The sequence below is a fragment of the Balaenoptera borealis genome, assembly GCF_965194805.1.
Source record: "Balaenoptera borealis genome assembly, chromosome: 5".
NCBI classification, from domain to species: Eukaryota; Metazoa; Chordata; class Mammalia; order Artiodactyla; family Balaenopteridae; genus Balaenoptera; species Balaenoptera borealis.
The window spans coordinates 1,275,105-1,287,394 of NC_138862.1; positions in this window are offsets into that span (position 1 = coordinate 1,275,105).

Here is a 12,290-nt window from a genome sequence, read left to right on the forward strand (position 1 = left end):
CCTGCGAATCACACACTGATGTATTTGTTCACCATGTGGATGGTGCTGACGGGTTCCCAGGTGTACACAGATGCCACCCACATCAAATGCACACTGTATCTCCAGCTTATCGTATGTCAATTACATGTCAATAAAGCTATGAAAAACACTTCACTAGAGACAGGTGCACCCTGGTTGGGAGCACACGGTAAATAGCCGTTAGCTGAGCTATAACTAAACGCCACCCTGTGTCATTGATGGTGGTGGTCAAAATTAGTAAACTTTATTTAAGCTTCAAAAAGTAAAATAACAGGTAAAAGGCAACCTTAGCTTTGCTCCTACTGAGGCTCAGGTGGAAGGACCCTGAGCAGGAATCACCCCTAAGAACTTCAAGTCGCCCCCCCCCGCACCCGTCAAGCCGCAGGCCAGGAGGGGACACCGGGGTGGGGTAGGAGGGAGCCGCCCACGGCTGGGCCAAGGGCTCTGACATGGCACATGTGGGACCACAACAGAAAGCCCATCGGAAATGGACCCAGAACTTCACGGGGAACTTTGTCGCAAAGGGCTTTGTGATACCTGTGACGTTTGGGCCTGGCACAGAGCTTCTTCTAGAACCCGTGGAATTCCCTGAGTGGGGTAGAGAGGGGTCTTTTGCTCTTCATAACAAGCCCTTTCATCCACACACCTGAGCTCATGCTAATGAGGTGACCCTGGGAGGATGGGGCTGTCGCCAGAGGAACCAGCCACAGGATTAGAGGTCGGACCTTTCAGCCCAGGGAAGGGAGAGGGGCTGGAGACTGTATTAGTCAGCAAAGGCCAATACTTTAATCAGCCGTGCCTGCGTGCTGGAACTTCCATAAAAGCCCTACACGAAAGGGTTCAGAGCTCGGAGAGCTCCTGGCTTGGAGAACACACCCACCTGCCAGCACCCCCCACGCCCTGGGGACAGAGCTCGTGTGCTCGGGACCCTGCTGGACCTCGCCCTATGACCCCGTCATCTGCTGTTCATTTACACCCGTTATAATAAACCAGTTATAGCAAATAAAGTGCTTTCCTGGGTTCTGTGAGCCGCTCTAGCAAATCATTGAAACCGAAGAGGGGTTCGTGGGAACCTCTGCTTTGTCGCCAAGTTGGACAGAGGTGTGGGCGTCCAGGGACCCCATCCTGGCAACTGGTGTCTGGGGGGGGCAGTCCTGCGGGACTGAGCCCTCACCCCGTGGGGTCTGCACTCCCTCTGGGTGGTTAGTGTCAGCGTTGCCTGGTGGGGGAACCCACATGTTTGGTGTCAGAATTGCTGTGCATAGAGGAATGGTTTTCCTTCAATGCCTTGCCAGGGGGTGGGAGGACCGCGGAGGCCGCCCTTGCCCCGGCCAGCGGCTGCTGTGTCTGCCCACCCTCAAATCCACCTCACTGTCATCGGCTGATGGCTGGGCTGGTAGGCGAGAAGACTTGGGGGAGGGTGGGGAGTATTTTGAGGTGGTGGGTGACCGGGTGGGGCTGGTAGGAGACTGTGTGGGGAGGGGGTTGCTCCCCTGAGCTGGGGCCGCAGGAAGGAAAGGGTGGGCTGTACTTTGGCAAAGGGGGGCTTAGCCTGGGGAGCCTGGGGCGTGGGCTGGAGACTGCGGGTAACGTGGGCTGGAAGGGGAGGAGCTTGGAGAGGCTGGGAGTGGCTGGGAGGTTGGGCTGTCAGTAGGGCCGGTCAGCGTGTGGTTAGGACGAGTCGAGCAGCTGAGAGACCCGGGGCTACACGGGGAGGTTGGTGCATAGGATGGAGAATAGGGAGCAGGAGGGCAGGTAGGGAAAAGGAGGGACCCTGGGGCGTAGAGACCCCAGGGCAGCAGGGTTTGTGGGCACGTGTTGGTGAGGGGCTGGGGGATGTGGTACCACCTGGTAAGGGGCTATATGGGCTCGGGGGCAGCGGGCCCAGGGAACCTGTGGGAGGCCCGGCCTGAAAGCGACTGGGCTGAAGCCGCTGGTTCTGAAGCGGCACCAGGAGGGAAGCCAGCTGCTCCTGGGTCCTCCCTTCCTGACACTGAGCACGAGGTGCCGCGGCTGGCCTGCACCGGCTTCCAGGTGTCGCGGCAGGAGGAGCCGAGGAGCATGCCGGTGGGTCCAGCAGCCGCCCGCCGGCACGTGTGGGGTCCCCATGCCACGCTGGCCCATCTGTGCCACGGGCAGGAGGTCAGTGCAGCCAGCGCCGGGGAGCCGGTGGCCAGCACGATGCACTCAGATGCCCTCCGGGGCTCACTCTCCCCAACTGGTGTCCCCCAGACTCCAGTTGCCAGGATGGGGTCCCTGGGTGCCCACACCTCTGTAAGCACAGCCACTGTCACCCCAAAGGGACATGTCCTGAGGGGTCCAGTGTCCTGGAGTTGACTCCATGTCGCGTGACGACCATCGAGTGGCCAGCATAGGTCTTGGTGTCACACAAGAGAGCCGAGTGCCACTCACTGATGTGGGCACCGTCAGAGGGGCCGGGTGGGGGGCAGCTCCCACCCCATGGCTCTCCCTGTGGCCCCCGGGAGGAGCTGGGATGCTGGCCGCCGCCTCACCCCCACCCCAGAATTTCTGGCCTTCCAGAGCAATCGTGACCCACACTGGGACACTGATGACAGGACCATGGCCTGGGGGTGGCCCTGGCAGGGCTGGTTCCCTCTGAGGCTGTGAGGGAGAGTCCTTCCAGGCCTCCCTTCCGGGATCCTTGGAGTCCGTTGGCTTTAGAGCCATCACTCCAATCCCCACCTCTGTCTTTACGAGGTGTCTCCTCCCTGTGTGTCTCTCAGTGTCTCTTTCTCTCTTCGTACAAGGACACCTGTCATATTGGATTAGTGGCCTCACCACTCCAGTGTGACCTCATCTTAACTAATTATACCAGCAAAGACCCTACTTCACAGTAAGGCCGCGTACTCAGCTACTGGAAGGACATGAATTTTGTGGGGACACTATTCAACGCAATACACCAAGCACTGACGAGGCACAGCAGTATTGGGGCAAATAAGACTACTGTTTTCTAGAAGGTCACTTCGAGAATATGACAAATGAAATGTTTGATTTGCATCCGTATGTGGAAAAATAAAAAGCTCGTAGCAAATGAGTGGGCTTGGAACAAGTGGATTTTTCTTGCAGTTACAGGAACTCCTTTTTTAAAATCCTGTTCCTCGCAGGTAGCAGATGCTGTGATGCCCCTGTTTCCCCTGGAGGCTGAGCACAGGCCGCTAAAATGCAACGCCAGCACCTGTGTCTCTTGGCCTGAGGCTTCTTCTGGAAGTGCTGAGCAATTAGCACACCCTCATACCCACCCTACAAGCTGTTTAATAAATACAGCAGATCCCTTTCCCCTGGAAATTCATTCAAGAAGACATTCGTAAATGGAGAGAAATACCCTGTTCATGAATAGGAAGACCAAATCTTCATAAAGATGTCCAGTGTCTCTAAAGATGTTCAGGCTCAATGCAATGCAAATAAAGTGCCAGAGTTTTTGGAACTTCACAAATTGAATCAAGATTTGTATGAAAGAACCAATGTCCACGAATTGTTAAGTTATCTAGAAGAACCAGGTGGGGAATTTGCCCTGCTAGGTATCAAGATGTATTAAAAGATACAGTAATTAAGGCAGTGTAGTATCAGCAGAGGGATAGACAAAGAGATTAACCAAACAGGGTGAAAGCCCCAAAGCCCACCCTCACAGATATGGAAACAAATGCAGTTAACGCACTTACAGCTCAGCGGGAAAGGATCGGCCTTACAAAGGGTGCAGGAATATTAGTACATACGTAGTTAAGAAGGAAACTGAATCCTGCTCTCAGAATGTGATTCAAAAATAGTAATAAATTCCAAATACATTAAAGGAATGCAAATGGAAAAGTATTTTAAACTGAATATATAGAAGAATATTTAATGAGCACAAGGGGAGGAAGGATTTCTTAAAACACAAAACATTCATCTATAAATAACAAGATTGATACATACGACTACATTAAAGAACTGTTCATAAAAGGACACAAGTATGAAAGTGAAAAGACAAGCTGAAAACTGAGATAAGACATTTGCCACAAAAGATTAGTATCCTGAATACATAAAAAACATCTACACATTTTAAAAGGAGAAAATCAAATAACATAAGAGAAACACAAAAACAAATGTCACAGAAAAGATGTAGGAATGGCTCATAAAGAAATGAAAAATTGCTCTTCCCCATTAGTAAACAATGCAAATTAAACCTACTAAGAAATTCCACTGTGTACTCACCCCACGTTGGTAAGAATGGGGAGCGATTGGAACTCTCCTGCACTGCCGATGGGCGTGTGGGGTGGTACTGCTTTGGAAAACTATTTGACATCTCCCAGTAGAATTAAAGATACACTTGCCACATCATGCTGCAATGCCATTCTTAGACACGTAGTCTGGACCAGTGTTTTTCAAACTGTACACCCATTAGTGAGTGATGAAGTCAATTTCATAAGATGATGAAAGCAGTGATGATGATGATGGTGGTGGTGATGATGGTGATGGTGGTCATGGTGATGGTTGTGATGGTGATGATGGTGGTGGTGGTGATGATGGTGATGGTGGTCATGGTGATGATGATGATGGTGGTGGTGATGATGGTGGTCATAATGATGGTGGTCATGGTGATGCTGGTGATGATGCTGGTGATGATGGTAAGAACAACAACAGTAATAGAAAATAGGGCAGTAAATGTCAGCAAACATTGCACAGTCTAGGGTAACTATTCCTTCATAACCATTGGTTTCAGTCACGTGGGTGTGCCCTGTGTCACCATGAAAATATTGTGGTCAGAAAGTTTGGAATACACTGTCTAGAGAAACACTTTCACCTGGTACGTGTGTATTGGGTGACACGCACAAGAAGGCTTATAGGAGAAAAAACTGGAACCAACCAAAGTCCCCCGGCAGGGAGTACTCTGCAGACGTGCATGTGAACTCAGACAAGTGCTTGCTCTTGCTGAGACACGTCCCCACCCTCCCCTCTGCTCTGTACCTGAAAACCACGCTTCCCGGGCTCCCTTATCAAGGGGCTACAGTTGAGCTTCAGCCCATGGGAGGTGCTGGCTGAGATGGGAGGGTGGGAGGAGGGGAAAGCCAGGGCTTCTTCCATCTTTCTCGCTTCAAGGGGCCGGTAGGTGGGCAGTTGCAGCCCCTCCATGGTCAGGACCCCTGCCCAGCTGGCTCCCGTTCTGGTGACAACCCCCTCCCTTGCTCATCTCTGGCAGCCCGGAGTTGCCTGCTTGAGGTTTCAGCCCTCTGCCCTTCACATCCAGCTCCCCTCATTAAATTCTGCCAATAACCGAGTGGGGAAAGCGAGCAGACGACATGCAGTACGATTCTTTATAAAGCTCTGAAAGTGAAACCAAGTGATTTGCGAGTCTCCATGCACACGGTGTTCATTATAAAGAGTGACGGGGAGAGGCTCGTGGGGGACGGGACTGTCCCTCTTCTCAAGGTGGGAGGGCAGCAGACACCTCTGGACCCCCCACATCCTGGGGCCTTGCCAGTTCAGGGCACCCCGTTGGGAATTCAAGAGCGGCACCTCACCTGCCCGAGGGCTTTCTCAGACGCACACAGCGAGTCAGGGTGCCGGCTCCCTCGCCATCGTGGGGCGCGTCCCTGAGCCTCGGGGTCCACAGGTGTCTCCAGGGCCCAGGCTGGCTTGGTCACCAGCCCTTCGATGGCTGCTTCCCTCCCGTCCTCCTGCCCCACTGCCCACCTGCCTGTATCTCCTGGGGTCATCTCCTTGGCTAGAATCCTCATCTCAGAGTGGCTTCTGGAGCCACCGGAAGAGACAGTGGTGAATTTGGGTGCAATTTTTAAGTTATTATTCTTTAAACTCCATGTATGTATTATAAACATACTTCTGGGAGTATGATGTCTTTTACAACAAGAAAAGTAAATAAAAATGTGTAAGACCAGAATTACAAATGGGGATGAATTTTTGTGATACAACGTGGACTCTCCAGGAAAGTTCTTGGTTGGAGAGGGGCATCCCGACCAGTTCCCGTCCTGTGCCACCGGACCCGTGACGGGACACATGAGCACTCCTGAGTCATGCAGGGAGACCTGGGGGAGCTGGCCCAGGACGGAGCCCAGGAGGGGGTGGACCCAGAAGCCCCTGCCTGCCCCCGCCCTGCCCAGCCCCCTCTGTCCCCTCCCCCCCCATTGTCCCCCTTCCTCTGAGCTCACACCCACTTCCCCATCTGCTTCCCCTTTTCCTGTTTTCTGTGGGGCCCTTCTCTCTGCCTCAGCCTCCCTCTGGGTTTTCTGCGGATGAAGGAGGAGGAAAGGGCGGGTGCAGGGCCTGGTGGGCAGAGAGGACACCGATGGCCAGCTGTGCCCTCTTTCCAAGGCCTGCAGGATGCCAGGCTCGGCCCTTCCCTCTGGCCAACTTGGCTTTGGACTCCGCCTGTGCGGGAAGGAGGCTCTGGAGGGTCCCATTCTGCTCGCTCGCTGCAGGGCCCTTGTCTGCACCCTGACAAGCCTGTACAAAGACCCTGGAGAGACGCCCTCAGCTCGTCTTGATCTTATTTATGGCAAAAGGAAAAGGAAACCAGGCCGGGAAGCCAGCCAACCCTGAGTCACAGGCTGCGGGCTACAGAAATGCCGTGACAGGGAGCCGCCTGGGCCCCGGGCAGGTGTGAGCTCCTTCCTGGCTGTGCGGGCCCCACCTCTTGTGCTGGTGGCAGAGGTGCTGCGCCCCTTGAGGAGGCCTGGAGAGGAAGGCCCAGTGATGGTGAAGGTTCCCAGGGTGCCCAGTGGGGACAGGCCAGGGAGAACGCCCTCTGACCACGCAGGTGGCACTGGAGGTGGAGAGATGGGTGCCCGGGATCCCCAAACACACGGTGGACCCCTTCCCTCAGGGACAGCTGGGCCTCAACCCTCCCACTCACCCAGCACCTCCAGGGGAACCACCGTCAGTTCACCTGCAAACGAGCACGCCCAACCCCCGAGCTCAGGGGATATCTGTGGCTAGCACTGCCCAGGGCCCCGTGGGGACAGGGGACATGGCCGTGGTGCTTGCCTGGGTTCTGGGGGCTGCGAGGGACCACGCCTGGTAATCAAATGGGCATGCGTGTGCACATGTGCATGTGTGTGCGTGTGTGGATATGTGAATGTTTTCTGGTTTTCTTATAGTAACTCCGAGCTCTACCACCCTTTTTATGGCATGAAGTCTTTCTTCTCACACCCAGAAACCCAACAGCCATGTAACCTGGTTTCTTTTCCATCCCTCCTCCCCCCTCCCTCCCTCCCTTCTTTCCTTTCCTTCTTTCTCTTTACTTCCTTCCTTCCTTCTTTCTTTATGTTGAGAGCACATTTTGTCAACATAAATTAAGAGTCATACAAATGTTCAGATTCTCTAACGCCGTGTCGTTCCTGGGCTGAATCGTGAAGAAGTGATTCAGGTGACTCTCAAGACACATTCAGAGAGAGGTTCAGAGGGACGTTATTTACCCCTACAAAATGCAATGCGAACGACCAACAATTGGAAATGATTTGGGTCAGTTAGGGCGCATCGATAATGGAACATGATGCAAGGTTGAAAATTACTGCAATAAAGTCTATAAAATATGTGGATCACACCTTACTATTAAATAAAAAAGAACAAAAAAGTGAGCCCACAGTATGTCTAGTACTATAGCAACATGTGGACACAGAAAAACTAGTGGAGGTCAGAGACAACCACACACGCACTGCGGGTGTGAGGCAGGGGGGATACCCCTATGCTCCCCTCCGTGCTCCCCTCCCCCACCTTCTCGCACGAAGGGGAGTGGAGATACACTTGAGAACTATAAATATTTATTGATTCCACTGTGTGTGCATCACTATGGTCCAGAGTAAAACAATGGAAAATGACACCCCGTCTCCAGGAACTTACAGTCGGTTAGAAGAGACTCATATGCAATTTCAAAAATGACAAGTGTCGTGACAAAGTCCTAATCAGGTAAGGTGACTATGGAATTCACTGTCTAAACCGAGACAGCTGGGAGAGTGAAGGGGTCACTATTAAAAGCTACACCAGAAAAATGCGCACGACCTGTCCCTGGAAATCCACACCGACGGGCAGCATCTCACATGATGGAGGCCCGGGAAGGCTCGACCCAAGAGGTCACGCTTGACCTGGGCTTGGAGAGCACACAGGTGGACGCCAGGTGGACGGGGTGAGGGAGGGGGAGAGGACCTTCCAGATGAAGAAGGGGGCCTCTGTGAAGCACAGAAGCAGGGACACCGGGACGGGATATTAAGCTCCATGGAGCTCAGGCCAGAGCTGATGTTAAATTCCCTGCACCTGATCGGTCCAGTGAACAGGCCCCGAGAGGGGAACGTCCGTGAGGAGGCATGATGTCCTGGTGTGCACGTGTGCTGAGTACGCCTTTTATTTTCTGTCAGATGCTTTGAAATCGGGGCTCTGCCACCCATGGAGGGCCTGCCCCTCCCAGATTAGCTAATCCTAGAGACAGAAAACATTTCTTTCAAATGCAAAGGCACCAATCAGAGCCCACACCGCAACCCCCTCCTCTGCAGGGCCCTCTCACTCTGGGCCAGTGTCCACCTGCCCTAATCACCCAGGGCAGGTGCCAGATACCTGGGGACAGCCCCTGCGCCCAGCACCTGCTGGAATGATTCAGACCAGCCAATCCCAAGCCTGCTGACCCTGCCTCACCCGTCCTTCCCGTGGAAACCACCATCTAACACTTGCCCACATTTCCCTCTCACTCCCTCTGCTTCCTGACCGACCCTGGTGCTTCCCCATGTGGCACTGAGTGGTGTGACGTGTCTCCTGATTCTTGGGGTCTGTGTGTATAAACTTCTTCCTTCGTGACATCATTTCTGTGTCTGCATATTGTACCACATGGGATTAGAACAAGTCCCGATGCCCTTAAAACAGCACGTGTCCTGGGTATCTGCCAGGGGCCCGGCTGGCCTGGGGTGAGGCAGTAGGTGGAGCCAAGCTGCAGACCAAGCAGAGCCTAGGTTTTTCGGGATTTCATGGCTCTGCTGAGAAGTTGGGGTTTTATCCTGACAGGGACCTGCTGAAGGACTTCAAACACCAGCCTGATTGGCATTGGCTGTTTTTACCTCTTCAGCCCTGACTTCCCTTCCCTTCCCTTCCCTTCAGCCGAGCCCTCCATCACTAGATGAGACGTGCACCCCAGGGCTCAGTACCTCTGCTGAGGACACTATCACTCTTCTCTCCCCTCTCCAGCCCGTGGACTGAACCCTGCCCTAAACCCCTCCTCCTGCCTGCCTGGGACCCTCTCCCAGGTCTCCAGAAACCTCCTCATAGGCAAGGGTGGACCACACTAAGATAAGAACTTCTCAGTTCAGATAAGAACCTTTCATTAGGTGCAGTCTGTGGGTGGGAAGTCCATTGGAGCCCGTCAGTTCACCATGGGTGGTCCCACAGGATGGCCACGGGGTGGTCCCTACCAGGGGCTGCGTCCTGGTTGTCAGAACCACCCAAGTGTTACTTCTACAAGTACAGATTCTAAGGCTCTTGCCAAGACCCTGTAACATGAGAATTTGCAGAGAGAGGCCTGGCTGGGTGTCCCATGGGGCCCTGAGTGGTTCTGATGAAGGGCAGCCTGGGGAACTGCTGCTGGGCAGGGTTCCAGCAGCAGAGTGCCCTGAGTGTCCGGCCTCCATGCCGAGGGTGCAGGATGGCAGGGAGGCGTGAATGCCACAGCCCGGGGGGAGTGTGCCTCCGGCTGGGCCACTGGGCTCAGGGTGTGGCAGGACTTCAGAGCCTTCTGCATCCCCTGCTCTTTGGGCAGACAGGGAACTTGTGAACCAGACATTAGGCAGCTGCCCCAAGCACTTCTGGTTTCTGGATACTGGACTTGAGAACCACTGCCAATGCCCCTGGGGGAAGGAAGTGAACCAGGACCCCAAAAAGCGGTGGGGGGGGGTGGTTGGAAGGCACTTAAGCACCACCTACACCTGCCTTACCTTTGCACCAGACTCCTTCCTGCTTTCTGAGGAATGGGATGCTCCAACCTCACTTGTGCTCCCTTCACAAAGAAAACAACTGACATCAGCAGGCCCCCCTGTTCTGTGCTGCTTTATTGCTAGAAAGCTCCTTCTTGTATGAATTTTCAATCTGCCACCCTGTAACTTCTACCTCCTCTAACATTCAGTGTGACACCATCAAGGATTGAAAAGGAGGAAGTAAAGCTGTTGTTTTCAGGTGCTATGGTTGTGTATTTTAAAACCTGAGTCTACAAACATATTATTATAAATAGGAGAGCTTAGTGAAGTCACTATATAGAAGGTTAATGTACAAAAGTCAGCTGGATTTCTGTACATGAGTAGCAAACAATTCCCCAGAAAAGGAATAAATAGAAAACATATTTACAATAGAATCGCAGAATATCAAGTATTTAAGGATAAATCTAACAAAGTATAAGTCTTCTGCAGTAGAAATTATAAAATTTCATCAAGATAAAAATTTCAAAGTCATACATGGAATGGCATACCATATTCATGGATAGGGGCACCTGTTATAAAGATGACAATTCTCCCCAAATTGATGCATAAATTCAATGCATTTCCAATCAAAATTCCAACAGGGTATTTCATGGGACGTGCTGGGATCAGGCTAAAATGTACACAGACGAATAAAGGACCAGGAATATCCAGGGCATTTCTGAAAGGGAAGTGGGGATTTCCCCACCACATGTCAGGATCCCCATGAAATTACAGTAATTGAGGTGATTCAAGGTTATTGTGAGGGTAGACAACTGGGCACCGGGATTGGATAGAGACCCCAGAAGCAGACATACATGTGAGTAGAAGAGAGAGCAAGGTGGGGAGGGGGAAGGAGATACCCTCAGTCAACAGAGCGAGAAAAAAAGGGCTACTCACATCAAAAAAGATATAACTAACTCCACATGGATTAAGGACGTAAATGTTAAAAACAAAGCAGTAAATTCTAAGTGGAAAACATGCATGACTCTCTTTTAGACATTGAGGTTGGAAAAGATTTCACAAGCATGGCACACAGGTTTGGACTATTGTACCAGTCAGTGCCCTGGCAAGAAACAGGGCACACTCAGAACAAATCATTTGTGGAGAATTTTAGGAAGAGATCATTGACAAGGATGTGGGCAGCGTGTAAGGAACCCAATGTAGGATGCAGGGCACAATGGGCGGTAACACCAGGGAAAGGGAGGGACTTTTCAGGAACCCAGAGGGAGCTGTGGGGAGCGGGTCCTGAAGAAGCCGTGGCCCCTGGTGGAGGGACTCGCTGACCCTCAGTGAGCTGTAGCGGGACCTGTGGAGTCCGTCCCTGACCTCACCCAGCTCCCAGTCTTGACTCCTGCTGGCGCCTCCCAGGGAGGAACCCACCAGAAGCCAAAGTGCAGCTGCCAGGGCGCAGGCCACCGTCAACGCCTCACCTCAGGTGTGAGGGGCTGCAGAGGAGAGCAGCAGCCAGAAGTGACCCGCACACCTGGGAGGGAGCGGTCAGCTGGCCGCACTGGGTTACAGGAAGAACCGCTAGTAAAGACACCCCGGAGAAAGCTGAAAGAGGCTGTAACGGGAGAAGAGGCTGACAACACACACAACTGAATATGGGCGGGGTCATGGGGGCACGGTGACTGCCCAGGAACCAGGATCACAGTCACCCCAATAAAAAAGGGCAAACCCTGTTACCTCAGGTGGACACTTGTTCTGAGGCTTAAGGCAAATTAACACACGCCCACCCAGCCGCTGCCACGTGAGGACCACGTGAGGGAGAGTCTGGGGTCAAGGACCCCCACGAACCACCTCTGCACTGCAGCCTGGAGGTGGGTGGGCAGGGGTGGCTTCCCCATTGTTCTCACTTCCTGAGCGGTTCCCAGGCTAAGTGCCCCCTCCGTTCCCCACTGCTATAGGCAGGATTACAAGACCACGGCCTCTTCCTGTCCTGGAACAATCCTGCCTGTCAGCCTCTGCCCTGGGAAGGATCCCGAATGCCTCAGAGCTGGAGAAAGCCGTGACCTCAGCGGAGAAGATCTCTGGGGACAGGACGGATGCGCCCAGGCCCTGGATTCCTGCCTCCAGCTCCAGCTTGGGATTCCCAACATAAGGGTCCCTGGGGGAAGCTCCTTTTAAGGACAGTGGTGCCATGGGGCCAGCTGGGCCATTCTTGGAGGAGGGGGGGGGGTGCTCTGATAAGGACAGGGCTGGCCCAGCTGGTCCAGGAGCGGGAAGCTGGGAGTCTGCACACGGCCCCGACTCCCCCTTCCCCAGGGACCAGGGACAGTGTTCGGAAGACACAGTGAGGCTAGAAGTGGGCAGAAGTGGTCACCAGCCCTG